The following is a 25656-nucleotide window of genomic DNA, read 5'->3' on the forward strand; positions in this document are numbered from 1 at the left end:
GCGCACGGCAACAGTGGTGGTCAGCCACTTACCAATAACAGAGCAAATAAAGGGGAGAAGCCAGCGCAGCCTAAGGTTAAGACGCAATACATGAAGTGCAAATGCACATATTAATTTCTAACTGTATTATCAAAATGAGACATTTAGCAAACAATTGATCAATTCTTTGAGCCACCCCGCCTCTTCACGGCAATCTCATATTGGGGCAGTCCTACACTACGTTTTTTATATTCGCTGTGCCATAAAGGCCTCCTAAATGAACTAAAAGCAAGACCACATTAAAAACATGCTGTACCTGGAGCATATACTGAGTCACCCCCATGGCGCCAGAGTAGGCAAGCGAGGATAAAAGTTGACCAGGTCCAGACAGACATTTCGGATCCAACCTCCACACTGCCCATCCAGAGCCACAGATGAAGAGTGAAACAGGCTGAGGCACAGGTGCATAATTAAACAAAGCCTGAGGCAGGGCAGGGCTGCTGTGTGTGGACAGCAGCCTATCAATCACTGAGACACAGAAAGAATGGTGCACATAACCAGGCGTGGCGCACGGCAACAGTGGTGGTCAGCCACTTACCAATAACAGAGCAAAAAAAGGGGAGAAGCCAGCGCAGCCTAAGGTTAAGACGCAATACATAAAGTGCAAATGCACATGTTAATTTCTAACTGTATTTTCGAAATGAGACATTTAGCAAACAATTGATCAACCTTAGGCTGCGCTGGCTTCTCCCCTTTTTTTGCTCTGTTATTGGTAAGTGGCTGACCACCACTGTTGCCGTGCGCCGCGCCTGGTTATGTGCACCATTTTTTCTGTGTCTCAGTGATTGATAGGCTGCTGTCCACACACAGCAGCCCTGCCCTGCCTCAGGCTTTGTTTAATTATGCACCTGTGCCTCAGCCTGTTTCACTCTTCATCTGTGGCTCTGGATGGGCAGTGTGGAGGTTGGATCCGAAATGTCTGTCTGGACCTGGTCAACCTTTATCCTCGCTTGCCTACTCTGGCGCCATGGGGGTGACTCAGTATATGCTCCAGGTACAGCATGTTTTTAATGTGGTCTTGCATTTAGTTCATTTAGGAGGCCTTTATGGCACAGCGAATATAAAAAACGTAGTGTAGGACTGCCCCAATATGAGATTGCCGTGAAGAGGCGGGGTGGCTCAAAGAATTGATCAATTGTTTGCTAAATGTCTCATTTTGATAATACAGTTAGAAATTAATATGTGCATTTGCACTTTATGTATTGCGTCTTAACCTTAGGCTGCGCTGGCTTCTCCCCTTTTTTTGCCCTGCAACAGATGGTACCTTAGCAACCATACCCTCAAATTGCATCAGAATCCACCATAGTGTAAAAGTATTGATTCTCCATAGCAGCGCACACTTGATAGAGATGGCTAAATGATCGCCTTCGCCTTCGCACACACTTTATTTTTAAGGGAAAATAAAAAAAAAACATGGATTTTTCATTCCTTCTCTCCAGCGAACTGCTGGGGAGAAGGGATGAATACCGGCTTCAGCACCACACGCAGCGGGGACAGCGCTTAGTGTAGCACTGTCTCTCCTACGGGCGGTATGTGCACATGGAGGAGAGTGCACGCTGTTCTCCATGTGCACGTGTGCTGTCCGTATTGTGGTCCGTGCTGCCGGTAAAAAACGGACATGTCTACGTGTTTTGCACACGGACACACGGTCCATGTGAAAACACGCACATGTGCAGAAACACATAGATCCTAATGGGTCTACGTGTGTCAGTGTCTCCGGTACGTGAGAAAACTGACACTACACGTACATGAGACACTGATGTGTGAAAGAGGCCTAATACACATTTAGCTTCCAAATGTTTGAAATTTCTGTAGCAATGACAGCCTGGGTAATTTACAGGTACATGTCTCTAGAAGCATGAGCTGGGCCGTACAATGTACTGGGCACTACAACACACTGGTAACCACAACGTACAGGGCACTACAATGGCAGTTTTCATCTTCAGAGATCAACATTGTAAAATTCTGTGAAGCACCTGTGGGTTCAAGGTGCTCACCACCTGTGTAGATAAATTCCCTGAGGGATCTAATTTCCAAAATGGGTTCACTTAGGGGGATTTCCACTGTGAAGACACATCAGGGGCTCTCCAAACACGACATGACCTCTGCATAGCATTCCATCAAAATCTGTGTTCCAAAGTGTCACTCTTTCTTTTCTGAGCCCTGCTGTGCATCCAAACAAGAAAAATAGCTGTCCAAATATTAACTATAAACAGCAAAAAATACCAATTAAATACAAATATATAGCAATATATAAAAGTTAAAAAGGCCGCTACAAATCCTGAATGGCAGACCATTCGGAAAGCTGAACAACAAAGAACCCAATATATGGAGATCAAAAAAATGAAAAAAAAAAAAAATACAGTGGGGCAAAAAAGTATTTAGTCAGTCAGCAATAGTGCAAGTTCCACCACTTAAAAAGATGAGAGGCGTCTGTAATTTACATCATAGGTAGACCTCAACTATGGGAGACAAACTGAGAATAAAAAATCCAGAAAATCACATTGTCTGTTTTTTTTATCATTTTTTTTGCATATTATGGTGGAAAATAAGTATTTGGTCAGAAACAAACAATCAAGATTTCTGGCTCTCACAGACCTGTAACTTCTTCTTTAAGAGTCTCCTCTTTCCTCCACTCATTACCTGTAGTAATGGCACCTGTTTAAACTTGTTATCAGTATAAAAAGACACCTGTGCACACCCTCAAACAGTCTGACTCCAAACTCCACTATGGTGAAGACCAAAGAGCTGTCAAAGGACACCAGAAACAAAATTGTAGCCCTGCACCAGGCTGGGAAGACTGAATCTGCAATAGCCAACCAGCTTGGAGTGAAGAAATCAACAGTGGGAGCAATAATTAGAAAATGGAAGACATACAAGACCACTGATAATCTCCCTCGATCTGGGGCTCCACGCAAAATCCCACCCCGTGGGGTCAGAATGATCACAAGAACGGTGAGCAAAAATCCCAGAACCACGCGGGGGGACCTAGTGAATGAACTGCAGAGAGCTGGGACCAATGTAACAAGGCCTACCATAAGTAACACACTACGCCACCATGGACTCAGATCCTGCAGTGCCAGACGTGTCCCACTGCTTAAGCCTGTACATGTCCGGGCCCGTCTGAAGTTTGCTAGAGAGCATTTGGATGATCCAGAGGAGTTTTGGGAGAATGTCCTATGGTCTGATGAAACCAAACTGGAACTGTTTGGTAGAAACACAACTTGTCGTGTTTGGAGGAAAAAGAATACTGAGTTGCATCCATCAAACACCATACCTACTGTAAAGCATGGTGGTGGAAACATCATGCTTTGGGGCTGTTTCTCTGCAAAGGGGCCAGGACGACTGATCCGGGTACATGAAAGAATGAATGGGGCCATGTATCATGAGATTTTGAGTGCAAACCTCCTTCCATCAGCAAGGGCATTGAAGATGAAACGTGGCTGGGTCTTTCAACATGACAATGATCCAAAGCACACCGCCAGGGCAACAAAGGAGTGGCTTCGTAAGAAGCATTTCAAGGTCCTGGAGTGGCCTAGCCAGTCTCCAGATCTCAACCCTATAGAAAACCTTTGGAGGGAGTTGAAAGTCCGTGTTGCCAAGTGAAAAGCCAAAAACATCACTGCTCTAGAGGAGATCTGCATGGAGGAATGGGCCAACATACCAACAACAGTGTGTGGCAACCTTGTGAAGACTTACAGAAAACGTTTGACCTCTGTCATTGCCAACAAAGGATATATTACAAAGTATTGAGATGAAATTTTGTTTCTGACCAAATACTTATTTTCCACCATAATATGCAAATAAAATGTTAAAAAAACAGACAATGTGATTTTCTGGATTTTTTTTTTCTCAGTTTGTCTCCCATAGTTGAGGTCTACCTATGATGTAAATTACAGACGCCTCTCATCTTTTTAAGTGGTGGAACTTGCACTATTGCTGACTGACTAAATACTTTTTTGCCCCACTGTATATATATATATATATATATATATATATATATATATGTATATAAAATAATAATGAAAGAAGAGATATACGTACATATATATATATATATGCACATATATCAATAGGGATCAATAATCATAAATCAAATGAAACAGAAGCATAATGGAATGTAAAATACCTTTATTAAATTTAATGGTAAGAGAGTGGCACTACAAAATTGTGCCTGTACTTGGAGACAATTAAGTAAATTACTTATTTTTCTCCAATATAAATTACTTTTGTATATTTTGCACTTGTGCACTTTTTTTGCAATTTTTATTTACATCTTTGATTATACATTCGATTGCACTGTTGCTTGCACTATTTTATATATTCTTTTGCACATAAATATATGCCCCTGAGTGCACAGTTATATGCACTATTAGATTGCTATTGTGTTGGTTGTCTTTTCTTTTTTGCATATACCGTATTTTTTGGACTACAAGACGCACTTTTTCCCCCCCAAAAAAAGGGGGGAAAATGGGGGGTGCGTCTAATAGTCGCAATGCAGGCTTACCGTGGCGGCAGAGGTGCGGTGGCAGAGGTGCAGCGGCAGAGGTGCGGCGGCAGAGGTGCGGCGGCAGAGGTGTGGCGGCAGAGGAGGCTGTTATGATAAGATAATTCAGTACCACAATGGACATAGAGGTCAGAGCACATACAGTGACCTGACAATAACCCAAAAACATAGAACGAGCTCTGAGACGTGGGAACTCTGCTGACCGCAATCCCTAATCCTCTCCAACACACTAGAGGCGCCGAAGTACCACTTGTGACCACAGGAGGGAGCTCTGCCACAGAATTCACAACAGTACCCCCCTTGAGGAGGGGTCACCGAACCCTCACCAGAGCCCCCAGGACGACCAGGATGAGCCATATGAAAGGCACGAACAAGATCGGGAGCATGGACATCAGAGGCAAAGACCCAGGAATTATCTTCCTGAGCATAACCCTTCCACTTAACCAGATACTGGAGTTTCCGTCTTGAAACACGAGAATCCAAAATCTTCTCCACAATATACTCCAACTCCCCCTCCACCAAAACCGGGGCAGGAGGATCAACAGATGGAACCATAGGTGCCACGTATCTCCGCAACAATGACCTATGGAATACGTTATGTATGGAAAAAGAATCTGGAAGGGTCAGACAAAAAGACACAGGATTAAGAACCTCAGAAATCCTATACGGACCAATGAAACGAGGTTTAAACTTAGGAGAGGAAACCTTCATAGGAATATGACGAGAAGATAACCAAACCAAATCCCCAACACGAAGTCGGGGACCCACACAGCGTCTGCGATTAGCGAAACGTTGAGCCTTCTCCTGGGACAAGGTCAAATTGTCCACTACATGAGTACAAATCTGCTGCAACCTGTCCACCACAGTATCCACACCAGGACAGTCCGAAGACTCAACCTGCCCTGAAGAGAAACGAGGATGGAACCCAGAGTTGCAGAAAAACGGCGAAACCAAGGTAGCCGAGCTGGCCCGATTATTAAGGGCAAACTCAGCCAAAGGCAAAAAGGACACCCAGTCATCCTGATCAGCAGAAACAAAGCATCTCAGATATGTTTCCAAGGTCTGATTGGTTCGTTCGGTCTGGCCATTAGTCTGAGGATGGAAAGCCGAGGAAAAAGACAAGTCAATGCCCATCCTACCACAAAAGGCTCGCCAAAACCTCGAAACAAACTGGGAACCTCTGTCAGACACGATATTCTCTGGAATGCCATGTAAACGAACCACATGCTGGAAGAACAATGGCACCAAATCAGAGGAGGAAGGTAATTTAGACAAGGGTACCAAATGGACCATCTTAGAGAAGCGATCACAGACCACCCAAATGACTGACATCTTTTGAGAGACGGGAAGATCTGAAATAAAATCCATAGAGATATGTGTCCAAGGCCTCTTCGGGACCGGCAAGGGCAAAAGCAACCCACTGGCACGAGAACAGCAGGGCTTAGCCCGAGCACAAATCCCACAGGACTGCACAAAAGTACGCACATCCCGCGACAGAGATGGCCACCAAAAGGATCTAGCCACTAACTCTCTGGTACCAAAGATTCCAGGATGACCAGCCAACACCGAACAATGAACCTCAGAGATAACTTTATTCGTCCACCTATCAGGGACAAACAGTTTCTCCGCTGTGCAACGATCAGGTTTATTAGCCTGAAATTTTTGCAGCACCCGCCGCAAATCAGGGGAGATGGCAGACACAATTACTCCCTCTTTGAGGATACCCGCCAGCTCAGATAAACCCGGAGAGTCGGGCACAAAACTCCTAGACAGAGCATCCGCCTTCACATTTTTAGAGCCCAGAAGGTACGAAATCACAAAGTCAAAACGGGCAAAAAACAGCGACCAACGAGCCTGTCTAGGATTCAACCGCTTGACAGACTCGAGATAAGTCAAGTTCTTATGATCAGTCAAGACCACCACGCGATGCTTAGCTCCTTCAAGCCAATGACGCCACTCCTCGAATGCCCACTTCATGGCCAGCAACTCTCGATTGCCCACATCATAATTTCGCTCAGCAGGCGAAAACTTCCTGGAAAAGAAGGCGCATGGTTTCATCACCGAGCAATCAGAACTTCTCTGCGACAAAACAGCCCCTGCTCCAATCTCAGAAGCATCAACCTCGACCTGGAACGGAAGCGAAACATCTGGTTGACACAACACAGGGGCAGAAGAAAAACGACGCTTCAACTCTTGAAAAGCTTCCACAGCAGCAGAAGACCAATTGACCACATCAGCACCCTTCTTGGTCAAATCGGTCAATGGTTTAGCAATACTAGAAAAATTGCAGATGAAGCGACGATAAAAATTAGCAAAGCCCAGGAAATTTTGCAGACTTTTCAGAGATGTCGGCTGAGTCCAATCATGGATGGCTAGGACCTTAACAGGGTCCATCTCGATAGTAGAAGGGGAAAAGATGAACCCCAAAAATGAAACCTTCTGAACACCAAAGAGACACTTTGATCCCTTCACAAACAAAGAATTAGCACACAGGACCTGAAACACCGTTCTGACCTGCTTCACATGAGACTCCCAATCATCCGAGAAGATCAAAATGTCATCCAAGTACACAATCAGGAATTTATCCAGGTACTCTCGGAAGATGTCATGCATAAAGGACTGAAATACTGATGGAGCATTGGCAAGTCCGAATGGCATTACTAGGTACTCAAAATGGCCCTCGGGCGTATTAAATGCAGTTTTCCATTCATCGCCTCGCTTAATACGCACAAGATTATACGCACCACGAAGATCTATCTTGGTGAACCAACTAGCCTCCTTAATCCGAGCAAACAAATCAGATAACAACGGCAAGGGGTACTGAAATTTAACCGTGATCTTATTTAGAAGGCGGTAATCTATACAAGGTCTCAGTGAACCATCCTTCTTGGCTACAAAAAAGAACCCTGCTCCTAATGGCGACGATGACGGGCGAATATGCCCCTTCTCCAAGGACTCCTTCACATAACTCCGCATAGCGGTGTGCTCAGGCACAGATAAATTAAACAGTCGACCCTTTGGGAATTTACTACCAGGAATCAAATCGATAGCACAATCACAATCCCTATGCGGAGGTAGGGTATCGGACTTGGGCTCATCAAATACATCCCGGTAATCAGACAAGAACTCTGGAACCTCAGAAGAGGTGGATGATGAAATAGTCAGAAATGGGACATCACCATGTACCCCCTGACAACCCCAGCTGGACACAGACATGGATTTCCAATCTAATACTGGATTATGGACTTGTAGCCATGGCAACCCCAACACAACCACATCATGCAGATTATGCAACACCAGAAAGCGAATAACCTCCTGATGTGCAGGAGCCATGCACATGGTCAGCTGGGTCCAGTACTGAGGCTTATTCTTGGCCAAAGGCGTAGCATCAATTCCTCTCAATGGAATAGGACACTGTAAGGGCTCCAAGAAAAACCCACAACGCCTAGCATACTCCAAGTCCATCAAATTCAGGGCAGCGCCTGAATCCACAAATGCCATGACAGAATATGATGACCAAGAGCAGATCAAGGTAACGGACAGAAGAAATTTTGACTGTACCGTACCAATGGTGGCAGACCTAGCGAACCGCTTAGTGCGCTTAGGACAATCAGAGATAGCATGAGTGGAATCACCACAGTAGAAACACAGCCCATTCAGACGTCTGTGTTCTTGCCGTTCAACTCTGGTCAAAGTCCTATCGCACTGCATAGGCTCAGGTTTAAGCTCAGGTAATACCGCCAAATGGTGCACAGATTTACGCTCACGCAAGCGTCGACCGATCTGAATGGCCAAAGACATAGACTCATTCAGACCAGCAGGCATAGGAAATCCCACCATGACATCCTTAAGGGCTTCAGAGAGACCTTTTCTGAAAATAGCTGCAAGCGCACCTTCATTCCATTGAGTGAGTACGGACCACTTTCTAAATTTCTGACAATATACCTCTATCTCATCCTGACCCTGACACAGAGCCAGCAAATTTTTCTCTGCCTGATCCACTGAATTAGGTTCATCGTACAGCAATCCGAGTGCCAGGAAAAACGCATCGATATTACTTAATGCAGGATCTCCTGACGCAAGAGAAAATGCCCAGTCCTGAGGGTCGCCACGTAAAAAAGAAATAATGATCCTAACTTGTTGAACTGGGTCACCAGAGGAGCGAGGTTTCAAAGCCAGAAATAGTTTACAATTATTTTTGAAACTCAGAAATTTAGTTCTATCTCCAAAAAACAAATCAGAAATAGGAATTCTCGGTTCTAACATAGAATTCTGAACCACAAAGTCTTGAATATTTTGTACTCTTGCCGTGAGCTGATCCACACATGAAGACAGACCTTTAATGTCCATCGCTACACCTGTGTCCTGAACCACCCAAATGTCTAGGGGAAAAAAAAGGCAAAACACAGTGCAGAGAAAAAAAATGGTCTCAGAACTTCTTTTTTCCCTCTATTGAGAATCATTAGTACTTTGGCCTCCAGTACTGTTATGATAAGATAATTCAGTACCACAATGGACATAGAGGTCAGAGCACATACAGTGACCTGACAATAACCCAAAAACATAGAACGAGCTCTGAGACGTGGGAACTCTGCTGACCGCAATCCCTAATCCTCTCCAACAAACTAGAGGCAGCCGAAGTACCACTTGTTACCACAGGAGGGAGCTCTGCCACAGAATTCACAACAGGAGGCGCAGTAAGCGGGGTCCCTTTCTCCGGTGAGGTGATGCAGCAGCCCGGTATGCAGCAGAGCCGGGTGAATCCTGTTGCTATCGGTGGTGGCGGCCATTTTCCTGAGGCCGCGCGTGCGCAGATGGAGCGCTCTGCTTCCCGGGGCTTCAAGACAATGGCCACCGTGATCTCCATCTGCGCACGCGCGGCCTCCCGCGGCCATTTTCCTGAAGCCCCGGGAAGCAGAGCGCTTCATCTGCACATGCGCGGCCTCAGGAAGATGGCCGCGCCCACCGATAACAACAGGATTCACCCGGCTCTGCTGCATACCGGGCTGCTGCATCACCATACCGGGGAAAGGGACCCCGCTTACTGTGCCTCCTCTGCCGCCGCACCTCTGCCACCGCACCTCTGCCACCGCACCTCTGCCACCACGGTAAGCCTGCATTGCCTGCACGGTAAGCCTGGGACCCCTCTCACACCATACCTCTCACTGCACCTCCTGATCCCAGCACCTCCTGATCCCAGCACCTCCTCATCCCAGCACCTCCTGATCCCAGCACCTCCTGATCCCAGCACCTCCTGATCCCAGCACCTCCTGATCCCAGCACCTCCTCATCCCAGCACCTCCTCATCCCAGCACCTCCTGATCCCAGCACCTCCTCATCCCAGCACCTCCTCATCCCAGCACCTCCTCATCCCAGCACCTCCTGATCCCAGCACCTCCTCATCCCAGCACCTCCTCATCCCAGCACCTCCTCATCCCAGCACCTCCTCATCCCAGCACCTCCTGATCCCAGCACCTCCTGATCTCAGCACCTCCTCATCCCAGCACCTCCCGATCCCAGCACCTCCTGATCCCAGCACCTCCTGATCCCAGCACCTTCTCATCCCAGCACCTCCTCATCCCAGTATCACTCCACCTCTGCCGACACCTTGCCTCCTGTGACCCTGCTCTGCCACCGCCAGCCCTCAGGTAAGATACTGTAAATTCGGACAATAAGACGGACCCCCATCTTATAAAAAATCTTTTTTTCTGCAATTTTCACCCCAAATATGCGGTGCGTCTTATGGTCCGGTGCGTCTTATAGTCCGAAAAATACGGTGCATATATGCCCCTGAATGCATAGTTGCATGCATCATGGTTCTCGTGATTGATTGATTTTTTCTGCTGATGAAATTTTTTTCTATATATTTTTTATATGTATTTATTTCTCCCTTTTGTTTGTGTCTGTTCTATTTGTGCTACTTATATATAGATATATTTTCTACATATTCATATAAAAAATTGTTTTTAAGCCCAAATTTGGTATTTGTCTCCAAGTACAGGCACAATTTTGTAGTGCCACTATCTTACCATTAAATTTAATAAAGGTATTTTACATTCTGTTATGCTTCGGTCTCATTTGATTTATGATTATTGATCCCTATTGATATAAGTGCATATATATATATATATATATATATATATATATATGTGTACGTATATCTCTTCTTTCATTATTATTTTATATACACATATATTTTTTTTTTCATTTTTTAAATCTCCATATATTGGGTTCTTTGTTGTGCATCCAAACAGTAGTTTTCCTCCACATATGAGGTATCTGCATGCTGAGGAGAAATTGCACAAAAATTGCATGATGCAGTTTCCCCCATTACTTTTGTGAAAATAAAATAATCAGAGCTAAAATCATTTTTGTGGGTGTTTATTTTCTCAGCTCAATGTGTACTTCTGTGAAGCACTTGGGGGATGAAGATGCTCACCACACATCTAGATATATTTCTTGAGAGGTCTAGTTTCCATATTAGGGTCACTTGTGGGGGGTTTCTACTGTTTAGTCATATCATGGGCTTTCCAAATGTGACATGGAATTCTCTAATGATTCCAGCAAATTTGCTTTTAAGAAGCCAAATGGTGCTCGTTCCCTTCCATGCTCTGCCATGCTTCCAAACAGTAGTTTTCTTATACATATTGGATATTGGTGTACTCAGAAGAAATTACACAACAAATTGTACAGTGCATTTACTCCTTTTACCCTTGTGAAAATTACAAAATTAGGGCTAAAAGAACAAATCTATCTAAGTTCCTTGAGAGGGCTAGTTTCCAAAATCGGGTCACTTTTTAGGGGTTTCATTGTTTAGGCACATCAGGGGCTTTCCAAACTTGACATGACACCTGCAGAGCATTCCATCAAAATCTGTGTTTTGCAAAGCATCACTCTTTCTTTTCAGAGCCCTGCTGTGCATACAAACAGTAGTTTCCCCCCACATTTGGGGCATCTGCATGCTGATGGGAAATTGCACCAAATTGTATGATGCAATTTCTCCTGTTACCCTTGTAAAAATAATTGGAGCTTAAAGAACATTTTTGTGGGAAAAATTTGATTTGTTATTTTCTCAGCTCAGCGTTACTCCATCTGGAGGAAATGCCAACATACTAATGCCCCTTCTGAGGAAGTCAAGCAAAATTCATATTAAAGGAAGCCCAGATGACATCTGATTTACGGTAGTTCTCTTCACAACACTTATTGATATATCTTATTTGACTGAGATATTTTACTATTTTAGGACTAAGAGCTATATATTTAGGCTGCATATAAGAATGATATGTGTTTGATAAATAGTTTGGATGCACTATGTTGGCATTCCCACCAGAGGGAGTAACACTTGGTACCAACACAAAGAGCTTTAACTATGGATGCAGGTGGCATAAGGATTTTTCTCCTTTACCAGCTCTAACGTGGTTCCTGTCCACAAATCCTGGCCTAAAATGAGCGGGCCAGATCAAACAGAAAGAATGGATGGTAGGCAGTAAGCAGCACTGACAACCATCTGGTCCTCTTCTTTTTGGCACCGTATCTCCTCGCCTGTGCACTTTAGGAAGACTCAGTCTATAGTGAATCGGTTCAGAGATGTGGCTTGTAACGAAGGAAAGAAGAGGAGGTTCTAGGGACCGGACAACAAGCAACAAAGGTACTAGACAGGGTGGTGGTGAAGTAAGTATGTTTTTTTTTTTTGCTTTACTTGCTTTCTATGCTTCAGCAAATTAACGTCCAGCCAACTATCATTTTGATGAATTGAGGGAAGTGACTTTTCAAAAATCTGTATTTTCAAAAGTGCAGACTTTTTGTATATATATTTGAGTAGAATTCATTCCACTTGAATAAATTCACTCACTCATCTCTAATGTACAGTATATGGTTTGGTTCATTTAGCTAGGTTCTTGATGTCTGCATATTGTACATGTGGAGAGGGCCTCAATGTTTACCCCAGGTGAAGAAATGCCTAGCTACAGCGCTGTGCAGAACAACAGCTTGGAATGTGAATTCTAGTATCTACCCTGCTGTTTTATAATAGCTTTATATTAGAATGTGTCTTTTAAGCCACTACCTATTATGTTCTGGTAGATTCAGTAAATTAAATATATAAGATTACTTTGCTTCCATCTATTCATTAAACAGTCGGATTTATAAGTGAACAATTGAAAGGCTTTATGTACAGACCTTCTTGTATCTATTTTTATATGGCTTGATTGCAATGTCATTGTACAAGCCTACGGATGATGTGCTTTCTAGCAGCACAGAAGAAGGCAAATGTTATCTACCAACTTTGACTTTATTTTAGAAAACCCATGTTATTTATAATAATGGGAGCACAGAGCTGTCTTTTTTGATTACCGGAGATGCCACATCTTACAGTTTGAATGACAAATCTGGTCAGCTTAAGCTAGATGGTCCTATCACCAACAAATGACACATCTGATAATGTCAGGAGACAGGTTTCAACGTGAAAACAAAAAGGTTTCCAATCGCTCTTCTCAGATACAAAGGGAAAAAATAGCTCAAATGGATTTTAATGATGTTTACTTTGAAAGAATATTCTTAATGAAATAATTGCTTTGCCCGGAATACTTCTACCTGATCCACTCTCTGGTTTTCTACATTTGATAGTAGAACATCTGGATTGCTGCAGGCTTTATAGTAAATTGCCAATTAGCCTTAGTACACAAGTATGGCGATTCCTTAGAAAACTTTGTTCTCTGTCTCTGCTATTTGCCATGATCCTGTCAAATAGTCCCACAGTGGGTGTGATTTTTGTTCCATCATTACCTTACAGACTAATAACAAGTAACAAGAACTTATCTTGCCGGTGGTAATACGCTGGCTCCATGGTATGTCACGTCAGTTTCTTCACACAAATAGTGGCCCTGCAGTCCTCACAGCTGCTTAAACCATACTCACTATGAATAAGAATCACTTGCAGATGGTGAAATATATGTCTGCACTGATTTTAACTCAGTTTTTAATATCAGCAAAAGAGATAAGCAAGATGTTGTCTGTTCTTTTAGATGTTCTTACAAGACCTTAGCACCTGGGGAATAAGGGTTAAAAATAAGCTCTGAAAAATGCTAAATATTGGAGTGTTCAGAACTAGCACCAAATTCACAGGTTTGAAGACGGCGACTTCAAAAGTCAGTCTCAATCAAAAAGTTGCTGGAATAAATTATGGTAATAAATATGGCTGGAATTGGGTGTAAATTCTCATTAGCGCTTGTGTACAATACTGATTATATTGGACGAGTGCTATCCTTGGTTTTTACAGATAGAAATTATACTATTGTGTTATTCTACGGGGCTATGCACATGTCCAATTTTTCATCTTTATAATAATAATAATCTTTATTTTTATATAGCGCTAACATATTCTGCAGCGCTTTACAGGTTGCACACATCATCATCATCGCTGTCCCCAATGGGGCTCACAATCTAAATTCCCGATAAGTATGTCTTTGAAGATGTGGGAGGAAACCGGAGTACCCGGAGGAAACCTACGCAAACACGGAGAGAACATACAAACTCTTTGCAGATGTTGTCCTGAGTGGGATTAGAACCCAGGACTCCAGCGCTGCAAGGCTGCTGTGCTAACCACTGCGCCACCGTGCTGCCCATATCTTTGAAACACTTGGTGATATTTTCAAATGTTGATCTGAGTGTCAGATCAAAATCAAAAATGCAAGTCTAGGTGTCAATGTAAAGGATCAGAAGGCACTTGGATGACTTTTTAGTGCAGTCCGATGTTCATGGATTGACATAATGGAAAAGGTGGAGACCCTTTTTTCTCTTCACCTCCCAAGAAAATGATCCCACTCTGATCAAACTCTAAGAAAAGTCTGATCAGCATAAATGGATACAAAACAGTCATGTACACCTACCCTAATTCTCTCATGCTGTAGTTGGCCCCATCCATCCTGTCAACTTCATTCACTTTTTTAGGGAACGTAGAGAGAGCACTGTGACGTAAAATAAATAAATAAACCTTTTCCCTACTAACTTTCCCTTAAATAATAGCTGTCATTTAAATTTTTAGCCAACCCCTTTCCTTAGCAGACAGTTTTAATTTCTGCACTCATTTTTCCCTTCCCTTTGTCCCAGAGTCATAGCATTTTTATCGTTCTGTGTGTTTGATGGCTTGTTTTTTGCTGGACAAGCTGTAGTTTTGAATGACATCATTCATTATATGATTTAATGTACTGAAAACTGTAAAAAAAGAAATCCTAGTGTGGTAAAATTGGGGAAAAAATGCAATTCTGCCATCTTTTTATATTTTGTTTTTACGACATACATTCTGTGGCAATACTTCCTCTGAATAACTTTCCTCCAATTGCAATCATACCAAAGTTGAATAGATTTTTTCATTGAAGTGAATATGAAAAATACAGAAAGTTGTAAAAAAAAATGAATAAATTGGGGGTTTGTGTTGCTTTATTCCAAAACCAGTAAGGCCATGTTCACATGTCCAGTATTTGGTAGGTATTTTACATCAGTATTTGTAAGCCAAAACCAGGAGTGAAACAATCAGGGAACAGTGTAATAGAAACACGTCACCACTTTTGCATTTTTCATCCAAACCATTGGTTTACAAATAAGTACTGAGGTAAAAAAAAACTCACCAAATACTCAATGTGTGCACAAGAACTTACATTTTTGTTTTTCCATCGAGCTGGGTGAGGGCTTCTTTTTTGCAAGACGAGTTGAAGATTTTATTGACACCATTTTTAAGACAACATTTTGTTCTGTTCTTATTGACTTATTTAGGGATGAATATTGAAAAAAAAGCACATTCTTTGTCTCATTGTGAGACTTACTAATCAAGTTGATTAATTTTATATTTTACTAGATTCAAACTTAGATGAACATGGTCCCTGGCTGCCATAGCAATCTATCGAAACAGAGGGCGCTGATGGGAGCTGTAAGCACTAGCAGCAGTACAGGTCCTTGTAAATGCTGATTGACAGCCATGTTTAAATGGTTAACCACGACGGTAGGTCATCTTCAGTTGAATCTGTTGTGAGTAGCGGAAGCTCAACTCCTGAAAACCCTCCACTCACAATCACCCTCCTTATCACATACAGTTAGGTTCATATATATTTGGACAGAGACAACATTTTTCTCATTTTGGTTATAGACATTACCACAATGAATTTTATACAAAACAATTCAGATGCAGTTGAAGTTCAGACTTTCAGCTTTCATTAAAATTGGATGAAGGGTTTAGGAGTTTCAGCTCCTTAACATGTGCCACCCTGTTTTTAAAGGGACCAAAAGTATTTGGACAGATTCAATAATTGTAAATAAAATGTTCAGTTTTAGTACTTGGTTGAAAACCCTTTGTTGGCAATCACTGCCTGAAGTCTTGAACTCATGGACATCACCAGACGCTGTGTTTCCTCCTTTTTGATGCTCTGCCAGGCCTTCACTGTGGTGGTTTTCAGTTGCTGGTTGCTTGTGGGCCTTTCTGTCTGAAGTTTAGTCTTTAACAAGTGAAATGCATGCTCAATTGGGTTGAGATCAGGTGACTGACTTGGCCATTCAAGAATATTCCACTTCTCTGCTTTAATAAACTCTTGGGTTGCTTTGGCTTTATGTTTTGGGTCATTGTCCATCTGTAGTATGAAATGACGACCAATCAGTTTGGCTGCATTTGGCTGGATCTGAGCACACAGTATGTCTCTGAATACCTCAGAATTCATTCGGCTGCTTCTGTCCTGTGTCACATCATCAATAAACACTAGTGACCCAGTACCACTGGCAGCCATGCATGCCCAAGCCATCACACTGCCTCCACCGTGTTTTACAGATAATGTGGTATGCTTTGGATCATGAGCTGTACCACGCCTTCGCCATACTTTTCCCTTTCCATCATTCTGGTAGAGGTTGATCTTGGTTTCATCTGTCCAAAGAATGTTCTTCCAGAACTGTGCTGGCTTTTTTAGATGTTTTTTAGCAAAGTCCAGTCTAGCCTTTTTATTCTTGATGCTTATGAGTGGCTTGCACCGTGGAGTGAACCCTCTGTATATACTTTCATGCAGTCTTCTCTTTATGGTAGATTTGGGTATTGATATGCCTACCTCCTGGAGAGTGTTGTTCACTTGGTTGGCGGTTGTGAAGGGGTTTCTCTTCACCCTGGAGATTATTCTGCTATCATCCACCACTGTTGTCTTCCGTGAGCGCCCAGGTCTTTTTGCATTGATGAGTTCACCAGTGCTTTCTTTCTTTCTCAGGATGTACCAAACTGTAGATTTTGCCACTCCTAATATTGTAGCAATTTCTCGGATGTTTTTTTTCTGCTTTCGCAGCTTAAGGATGGCTTGTTTCACCTGCATGGAGAGCTCCTTTGACCACATGTTTACTTCACAGCAAAACCTTCCAAATGCAAGCACCACACCTCAAATCAACTCCAGGCCTTTTATCTGCTTAATTGAGAATGACATAGCGAAGGGATTGCCCACACCTGTCCATGAAATAGCCTTGGAATCAATTGTCCAATTACTTTTGGTCCCTTTAAAAACAGGGTGGCACATGTTAAGGAGCTGAAACTCCTAAACCCTTCAACCAATTTTAATGTGGATACCCTCAAATGAAAGCTAAAAGTCTGAACTTCAACTGCATCTGAATCGTTTTGTTTAAAATTCATTGTGGTAATGTCTATAACCAAAATTAGAAAAATGTTGTCTCTGTCCAAATATATATGGACCTAACTGTACATGTACATGATATTACATTATGAGATTAAAAAATCAATAGTACAAGTGATGATAAGAAGCATTTTTTAATGCATCTTATTGAAGAAAAAATCCTTCTATCCCATTTATCAGACTCTTCTGAGTTCATTTTTCAAATTAGTTTTTTTTCAATTTTTGCTGAAGGTTTCCTGCTAGAGTACAATTGCTGCCTATAGAAGTCCGTAAAGAAGGGAAGAAGAGAAAGGATCTTGTTAGAGGGATAGAAAGACAGGAAGAGAAAACTGCCCAAAAATTCATATCATGTTAAAGTTAATTTAATATTCTTTATGTGCATATACAACAGTTGCATGAAAAACTCAATTGAAATGACAGTTAAACTTGAATGACATAGACTGAAATTCCCCTTTACTCTGGTCAACCAAATTGTAACATTTCAGCTCCTTGAAATATGGGTTCAATTGAAGTTAGAAATAGCATAAACATTAGTCTGTTATAAATTACATAAATTCATCATGTAATGCTACATAGTGTGGGACTAAATACCACCATATGGTATTAAATATCACAACACAACATACATTGTAGGTATGCAGTGATCAAACAGAAGGTTATTTAATAATACCACCATACAGAGAATAAGTACGGTAATACTGCCCTATAAGAAACCTAATATCTAGAGAATATCTAATAATTAGAGATGGGTGAACCAATCTGCATGACAGCATGAAAAACACCGGCAGCTCTGATTGGTGGTGAGATTAATACCAGAGAGCAGTGGATCTCATGCTTTCAGATGACAGCATGATCCCATAGCTGTGATTGGAGGTAAAAGTTTACCTTCGATCACAGGCATTGGCTGATTGGACTACTACTCCTATAAGCCTATGCCTGCTGTCGCAGATAACGGAGAGCAGTTGTCGGCTGATGGGAGTATTCATCAGCCACCGTCTGCTCTATAAATAATTTTTTCAATGGCATGGGTTCCTCCGTATTTTTGATAACCAGCCAGGCAAAACTGACAGCTGCTGGCTGCAAGCCTCAGCTGTCAGCTTTTTCATGGCTGGTTATCAAGAACAGAGGGCACCCCATGCTGATTTATTAAATTATTTAAATAAATAATTTAAAACCGTGTGGGGTTCCCCACCATTTTTGGCAACCAGCCAAGCTAAAGCAGACAACTGGGGGCTGGTATTGTCAGGCTTGCAATGGGGCAGAGATATTGGCCCCCCAGCCTAAAAATGGCAGCCGCAGCTGCCCAGAAAAGGTGTAGCTATTAGAGGCGCCAATTCTGGCACTTTGCCTGGCTTTTCCCATTTGCTCTGTGGTCCTGGCAAGTGGAGTTCATATTTGTGGTGTTTATGTTACCTTTTTATTGTCTGTTGACATCAAGCTCACAGCTTAGTAATGGAGAAGCATCTAAAATGATTTATCCTAGGCATAGATGGCTTAGGACAGAACATTGGACAGGTGAGGATATGGTTGTCTTTTAGTGACTGGTAATTGGACTCGCTCTGACCCTCGGTGGCTTTTGAGCCCGCTCCTGAGGACGCCCTGAGTCAGATGCAGAGTCCAAGTGGGAATTCCCACCCTACACTAACTGGTTGTCAGGACAGAAGTAAACTAACATTTACCACACAGAGTGAGCACAGCGCCGCACTGGCGGACGCCACTGTCCACCCTAACTAGGGTCAGGAAAGCGCACTGGTTGAGCATGGCGCCGCACTGGTGGTCGCTGCTGATTTGACGCAGTAAAGTTATGCTTCTGTGCAGGATAGCACTGTAAGGCTCTAGGTAGCTCCATCATTTGCAAACATTCAACATCACTAAGAATTGGTATGATTAAGGAGCATTCACCAGAACAGGCACACAGCTACAGACACACGATAACAGGTTTATACTAGTGCATGGCCGTGCGGCCATGTGAATCTTTTATAGCGGAAGCTCTCCAGGACCTTCCTAGTGGTCCAATAGTAGCTGCTACAGGACCTGAGCATGTGACCCCTGACCCCCCATGGGAGGTCGTCCCTTGGGCATGCTCAGAAGAAGAAAAGCAGGACTTATTTCCAGGATCGCCCGCTCGCCGCTGATCAGTACTGGTTACGATGGCTGGGCCTGGAAGGACAGCAGTATCAGCTTGAGCCAGACGCTGGGACCGATGTCTCTGCTGAGCAGGCTCCACTGTGGCTGGAAGAGAATGGGAAACCGCAGCGGACATGGTTGGAGATTCCACCTGTGCAGCGGTGGGAACTCGACACCTAACAGTGTGAAAATATCTGATAGTACACTTTTCTATCTCATTCGGTGAATTGTATCCTTTGGTACAGTACATTTCATGTATCTGCCAAAAGCTATGCGTTATAAGTGCAATATAAAAAGTATCCATACTAACAAACATTTTTCAAAATGTAGGACATGGATTCAAGTCAGTGTGTAAGTAGTGATGAGTGAACATGCTCGCCAATACTCATTACTCGCCCGAGTATCACGGTACTTGGTGTACTCGACGAGCACCAAGCATTTCCGGGATTATTCAGCGGGAGCTCAGGTCTCCGCCCTGCAATTTTGGCGCTCATTAGAGTGTCAGTGAACATGCAGGGATTGTCTGCCATGCACTGAAATGCCGCAACCACCTTTGTTGTGGTATTACAGTGATTGGCTGGCCGCACAGCGTCATCAGGTCTATAAGAGACACCACCCTGCTCCGGACTCAGCTAGTGTAGGGAGAGCTGCTGCTGAGATAGGGTCAGATTTGTTCTTTTATTAGTTATTGTGAGTCTACCATCACAGAATCCAGATAAACGAACAGTCCTTTTTAGGGCTAATTAGGGGGTACATAGATTGCAGTGCTAGGTAAGCAGGGGAGTCTATGTACGCATATCCACATCAGTGCAAGTCATGCAAGCACTATATGTAAGTATATCGATCTTACTGCATACATCAAGAGGTTATTGCTAACTTTATTACAAAGCAATCCAGAGCCCCCTTTTTTTACATTTATTTGCTTGGTCACACTGCAGACTACAGCCAGATCATTTTAATACTACAGTGCGAAAATCTAGCAATTTAAAACGGCTTTTTTTTGTCCCAGGCATCAGATGTGAATGTGCATAAAATTCTGGCCCTTTTTTGGTATTGTAGAAGTTGTTTGGAGTGTTTTACAACATTTTTGACACCATTTTGCTGACCAAAAAAATCTTTAGCTGGCCAAAAAATATTTAGCTACGGTTCTCATATTTATATATATTTATATTTATCACTGTGCTTTGTACGCCACACAAATCGCACATCATTGCGCTAAATATTTTACAATTTTAGTACCCCAACATTTTTAATTTTTTGTGTCATAGCCTACTTATTGACACAGTTTTGATGGGCCCCAAAAAATTCAGGCCACATATTTAACAGTGCTCTATCTTCGTCAGATGCCAGATCTATCTGTGGTCTTTAAATTGTGGCATTTCTGGCCTATATGTCACTGTTTTTGCTGTATGTTACCCTAGGTGTATACAGTATTTTGTGGTAAAAAAAATAAAAAAAACTCCAGGCCACATATTGAACAGTCTGTTATCTCTGTCAGCACCTGGTGTTAGGCGCTGAGTTCCTGCCTCTGCCCAGGGGGAACCTCAAGCCATTTCCTCTGCGGTTTCCCATTTTTCCTCCGCCACAGAGGAGCCTGCTCGGCAGAGACATAGGTCCCAGTATCTTGCTCAGGCTAATGCTGTGCATCTGGTTGCTGCTGCCATTCCAGTTCTAGCTATAGCAACCAGCATTAGTCAGCGGCTTTTCTCCATCTGAGCATGCACGTGAGACGACCGCTCATTGGTGGTCATAGGTCACATGCTCAGTTCCTCAAGCAGCTTGGATTGGGCCACCCGCAAGGTCCCGGAAGGCTGCGGCTAAAAAAGGTTTAGATAGAACAAAACCACAATGGGCCACATTTATGTACAGGTGCCACAAAGACTACCATCCATGTGGTTGTCTTCCAGATACACCTGGTGGACGCTCCTGACTAATACTTATAAACACAGAAAATAGGAGCAATAAGTCCAATTGTATAAGAAAATGTAAATTGTATTAATCAATACAGATAAAACATTATAGACTAGGATCAGGTAGTGATGGCTACCAATGTCCAGACATCCTGATTATATACTATGTAGTCAGTAAACTGCTTAGTGCATAATTATGTATTTTTGAGGGAATACATATTAAAGGTCAAATATTCCAAAGATCATTGTAAATGTGCGCTTGATCAATGGAGGCTATTACCCCCACCCAATCAGCATTGCTTACCCATAGTATATCAGAGTCCGGACACGTGCCACGCCAACACCGACGTGCGTTTCGCCTTTCTTTCTCAAGGTGCGGTCTATGGGTGAGCTATGGGTAAGCAATGCTGATGGGGAATATCATCCAGATAGACTAGTCTACGACTGAGGTGGATAGCATATTGCAGATTATATCATTCAAAAAGTCTTGGAAAATGACTCCCACGGAGAGATGTTTGCAAAGTTTTCGACCTCCCATGGGCTAACTCCCTCTATGCCAAACTTGAAAAGTGTGTGTTTGAGCAGGAGTCCTTGCCTTTCCTGGGTTTTATCATCTCAGCCCAGGGATTGGCCATGGATCCTGTCAAGCTGCAGGCTGTGATGGACTGACAAGAGCTCCATTCTCTTAAAGCGGTGCAGCGCTTTATTGGGTTCATTAATTACTATAACCAGTTAATTCCCCATTTCTCAACTTTGGTAGCTCCACTGGTTGCCCTCACCAAGAAGGAAGCTAACCCCAAATTGTGGTCGGAGGAGGTTTCCAAGACCTTCCTCTCTATTTAGTCACACTTCACTAGCGCTCACATTTTACATCGCCCCAATATTGATAAACCATTTATCATGGAGGTGGATGCCTCTTCTGTCGGTGCTGGAGCCATCCTCTTCCAGAAGAATGCTCAAGGTCTTAAGCATCCTTTTATCTTTTTCTCCAAGACCTTCTCACCAATAGAGAGGAATTATTCCATTGGGGACAGAGAATTGCTAGCAATGAAGTTGACTTTTTTCAGATGGAGACATCTCCTGGAGGGAGCCCAGCGGCTGAACTCTCGCCAGGCCAGATGGTCCCTGTTCTTCTCCCGTTACAACTTTACCCTACATTTTCTCTCCAGGGAGAAGAACACTGGTGCTGATGCTCTTTCTCGATCCATAGTGTCATCTGAGGAAAGAGAAGAGCCTCGGCTTATTTCCCCTTCAGAGGGTCCAACATCTGTGGCCCTGGTTTCACTAGAGTCAGTGTCTCTGGGCATGACTTTTGTCCCTTCTAATTTGTGACCAGGGGTTCTCTCTTGGGCTCATTCGTCCAGGGTGGGTGGACATTTTGGGACGAAGAGGACATCTGAGCTCCTGGCAAGGACGTACTGGTGGCCGCATATGGCCCGTGACATCGGAGGCTATATTCTGGCGTGTGTCTCCTGCACCAAGAATCGGTCTCCTCAGCAACAGCCTGCTGGTTTATTGTACTCCCTGACAGTGGCAGATAGGCTCTGGGAAATGGTCGGGATGCACTTTGTTGTGGGCTTACCTAAGTCCCTTTACTGCACTGTAATCTGGGTAATCATCGACCATTTCTCTAAAATCTCTCTAAAACTTGGTGCCTCTTCCGTGGGTACCTTCTGCATGGGCTTTGGTGGTGCTGTTTATAAAACACGTTTTCCATCTTCATGGTATGCCTGACAAAATTGTCAGTGACCAGGGTCCCCAGTTTGCGTCTCGGTTCTGGAGAGAGCTTTCTCGTCTGCTCAGCATTGAGCTAAACCTCTATTCAGCTTACCATCCCAAGACGAAAGGGTTGGTAGAGAGGGCCTGGTCACATATCTGCAACGTTTTGTTTCGGCCAGGCAGGATGACTGGGTGTCCTTGCTACCATGGATGGAGTTTGCCCTTTACAACGCCGTCGCTGATTCCCCTGGGCAGACCCCTTTTCTACATAATTACGGCCAGCATCCACGTCTCCCTGTGCCCATGCCCGTGTCCTCCACCGACTCTAGGGTGGAAGACTGGGCAGTGGAGGCACGTGATATTTGGGACCACACACAGGATGCCATCTGGGCCTCCAAGGAGAGAATGAGAGTCTTGCCCAAGGCACATTTGCGCCCCACTCTGACTTTTGCCCTGGCGACTTATTGTGGCTCTCAACCCATAACATCAGGCTGCAAGTTGAGTTCACTAAGTTTGCCCCTTGCTACATAGGTCCTAGACCAGGTCAACCCTGTGGTCTATCGTTTGGCCCTTCCTCCATGCCTAGTTATCACTGACACCTTTCATGTGTCCCTCCTAAAACCACATGTCCCGGTTTTCTGAGTCATCTGCCAGGACATCGGGCTCGTCCGTGCTCGATTATGAGGTGAATGCCATTGTTGGATCCAAGGTGGTGAGTGACAAAAAGTTCTTTCTGGTGGACTAGAAGGGTCATGGGCCAGATGACAAGACCTGGGAGCCTACTGAGAAAATCCAGGCTCATCAGCTCATTGCAGCCTTTGAGTGTGGTGAGGCCCAAGGAGGAGGGTAATGTTAGGTGCCAAGTTCCCACCCCTGCACAGTGGGAATCTGAAGCCATATGCTCTGTGGTTTCCCATTTTTCCTCAGCCACAGAGGAGCCTGCTCAGCAGAAACGTAGGTCCCAGCATCTTGCTCAGGCTAATACTGTGCGTCTGGTTGTTGCTGCTGTTCCAGGTCCAGCTATAGCAACCAGCATTAGTCAGCGGTGAACAGACGGTCCTGGGACTAAGTCCTGCTTTTCTCAATCTGAACCTGCCCATGAGATGACCGCTCATTGGTGGTTGGAGGTCACATGCTCAGATGCTCAAGCTGCTCGGATTGGGTAATTCGCAAGGTCCCGGCCGGCTGCAGCTAAAAAAGGTTTGCATGGTCGTGCGCTAGTATATTCTGAAAACGTGTGTGTGCAAGGGTGTATGAATCTGGTGCCTGCTTCTAATTATTCCCTTCCCTCTAGTTGTGTTTGTGTCTGGGTGTTTGGAACTAGTTGCTGATTCAAAGAGTATCACCACTAGTGCACCTCTGTGCGCTCAGTCTGCACGAATCACTAGTGTAGCATCTATTAGTGGCGTACGCCAGAGCAGTGCTGTGCGCAGTCAGTGCGCTAAATCCCTTAGGCAGGGTTGGTTAGTGGCGTTCACCAGTGTGATGCTGTGCGCACTCAGTGTGCTAAACCTTCTAAGTTAGTTTTTGTTAGGCATAGCTGGTGCGATGCTGTGCGCATAGTGGGTCTAGAGACACTCATACGCTGCATCCTTGGGGCTGAGTCTTGTGACCATATACTTGCGCTAATACTTTTGTGCCCTGTGACAGCTAACAGGGTACAGTATCTGAATTTTGCGGTACAGCGGTTCTGTGACTTAACAGAGCTCATCGCACTGGGTGTTGGTTAACCCACGTGTGTCCAATGCGATACCGCCACTTAGTGTTCGCCATTACCGAGCAGCAGTTTCCACCTCTGCACGGTGGACCCCAGGCTGCGAACGCACATTATTATCATCTTTATATTTATTTGGTGCGTTCCACCAGCCCTAATACCTGGTCTATCTGTGCTCTACAAATAGTTGCTTTTCAGTTCTACATTCCACTTTTCTGACTGTCCACTACCCTAGGTCTCCACAGTGTTTTGGGGTAAAAAAAAATTACAAAAACTCTAGGCCACATATTGAAGAGTGTGATATCTCCGTCAGACTCTTGGTCTATTTGTGCTTTACAAAGTCTCTTTTCAGGCCTACATTCCACATCTTTGTTTGTCCGTTACCCAGGGTCTATACAGTATTTTTGGGTAATTTTTTTTTTTTTTAAACTCCAGGCCACATATGGAAGAGTATGATATTTCCATCAGACTCCTGGTCTATCTGTTCTCTATAAATAGTTGCTTTTCAGGACTACATTCCACTTTTTTTGCTGTCTGCTACCCTAGGTCTATACACTATTTTGGGGCCAAAAAATTAAAAATACAGGCCACTTATTTAACAGTCTGGTATCGCTGTCACATGCCTGATCTATTTGTTGCCTATAAATCGTGACAATTCAGGCCTACATTCCACTGTCTTTGCTGTCTGTTACCCTAGTTCTGTACACTATTTTGGGGTATAAAATAAAAAATACAGGCCACATATTAAAGAGTATAATAATAATAATTTTTATTTATATAGCGCCAACATATTCCGCAGCGCTTTACAAATTATAGAGGGGACTTGTACAGACAATAGACATTACAGCATAACAGAAATACAATTCAAAACAGATACCAGGAGGAATAAGGGCCCTGCTCGCAAGCTTACAAACTATGAGGAAAAGGGGAGACACGAGAGGTGGATGGTAACAATTGCTTTAGTTATTTGGACCGGCCATAGTGTAAGGC

At 43.6% G+C, this 25656-nt stretch overlaps 1 protein-coding gene across 1 annotated transcript in view; it reads left to right on the forward strand.

Annotated features, from left to right (window-relative positions):
* The window catches only part of TMEM132C (transmembrane protein 132C), a 1168692-nt gene that overhangs the window by 406676 nt on the left and 736360 nt on the right, over positions 1-25656 (forward strand). The gene's annotated exons all lie outside the window — the stretch shown is intronic.

This window comes from Ranitomeya imitator, chromosome 1 (genome assembly GCF_032444005.1).
Source record: "Ranitomeya imitator isolate aRanImi1 chromosome 1, aRanImi1.pri, whole genome shotgun sequence".
Lineage (NCBI taxonomy): Eukaryota > Metazoa > Chordata > Amphibia > Anura > Dendrobatidae > Ranitomeya > Ranitomeya imitator.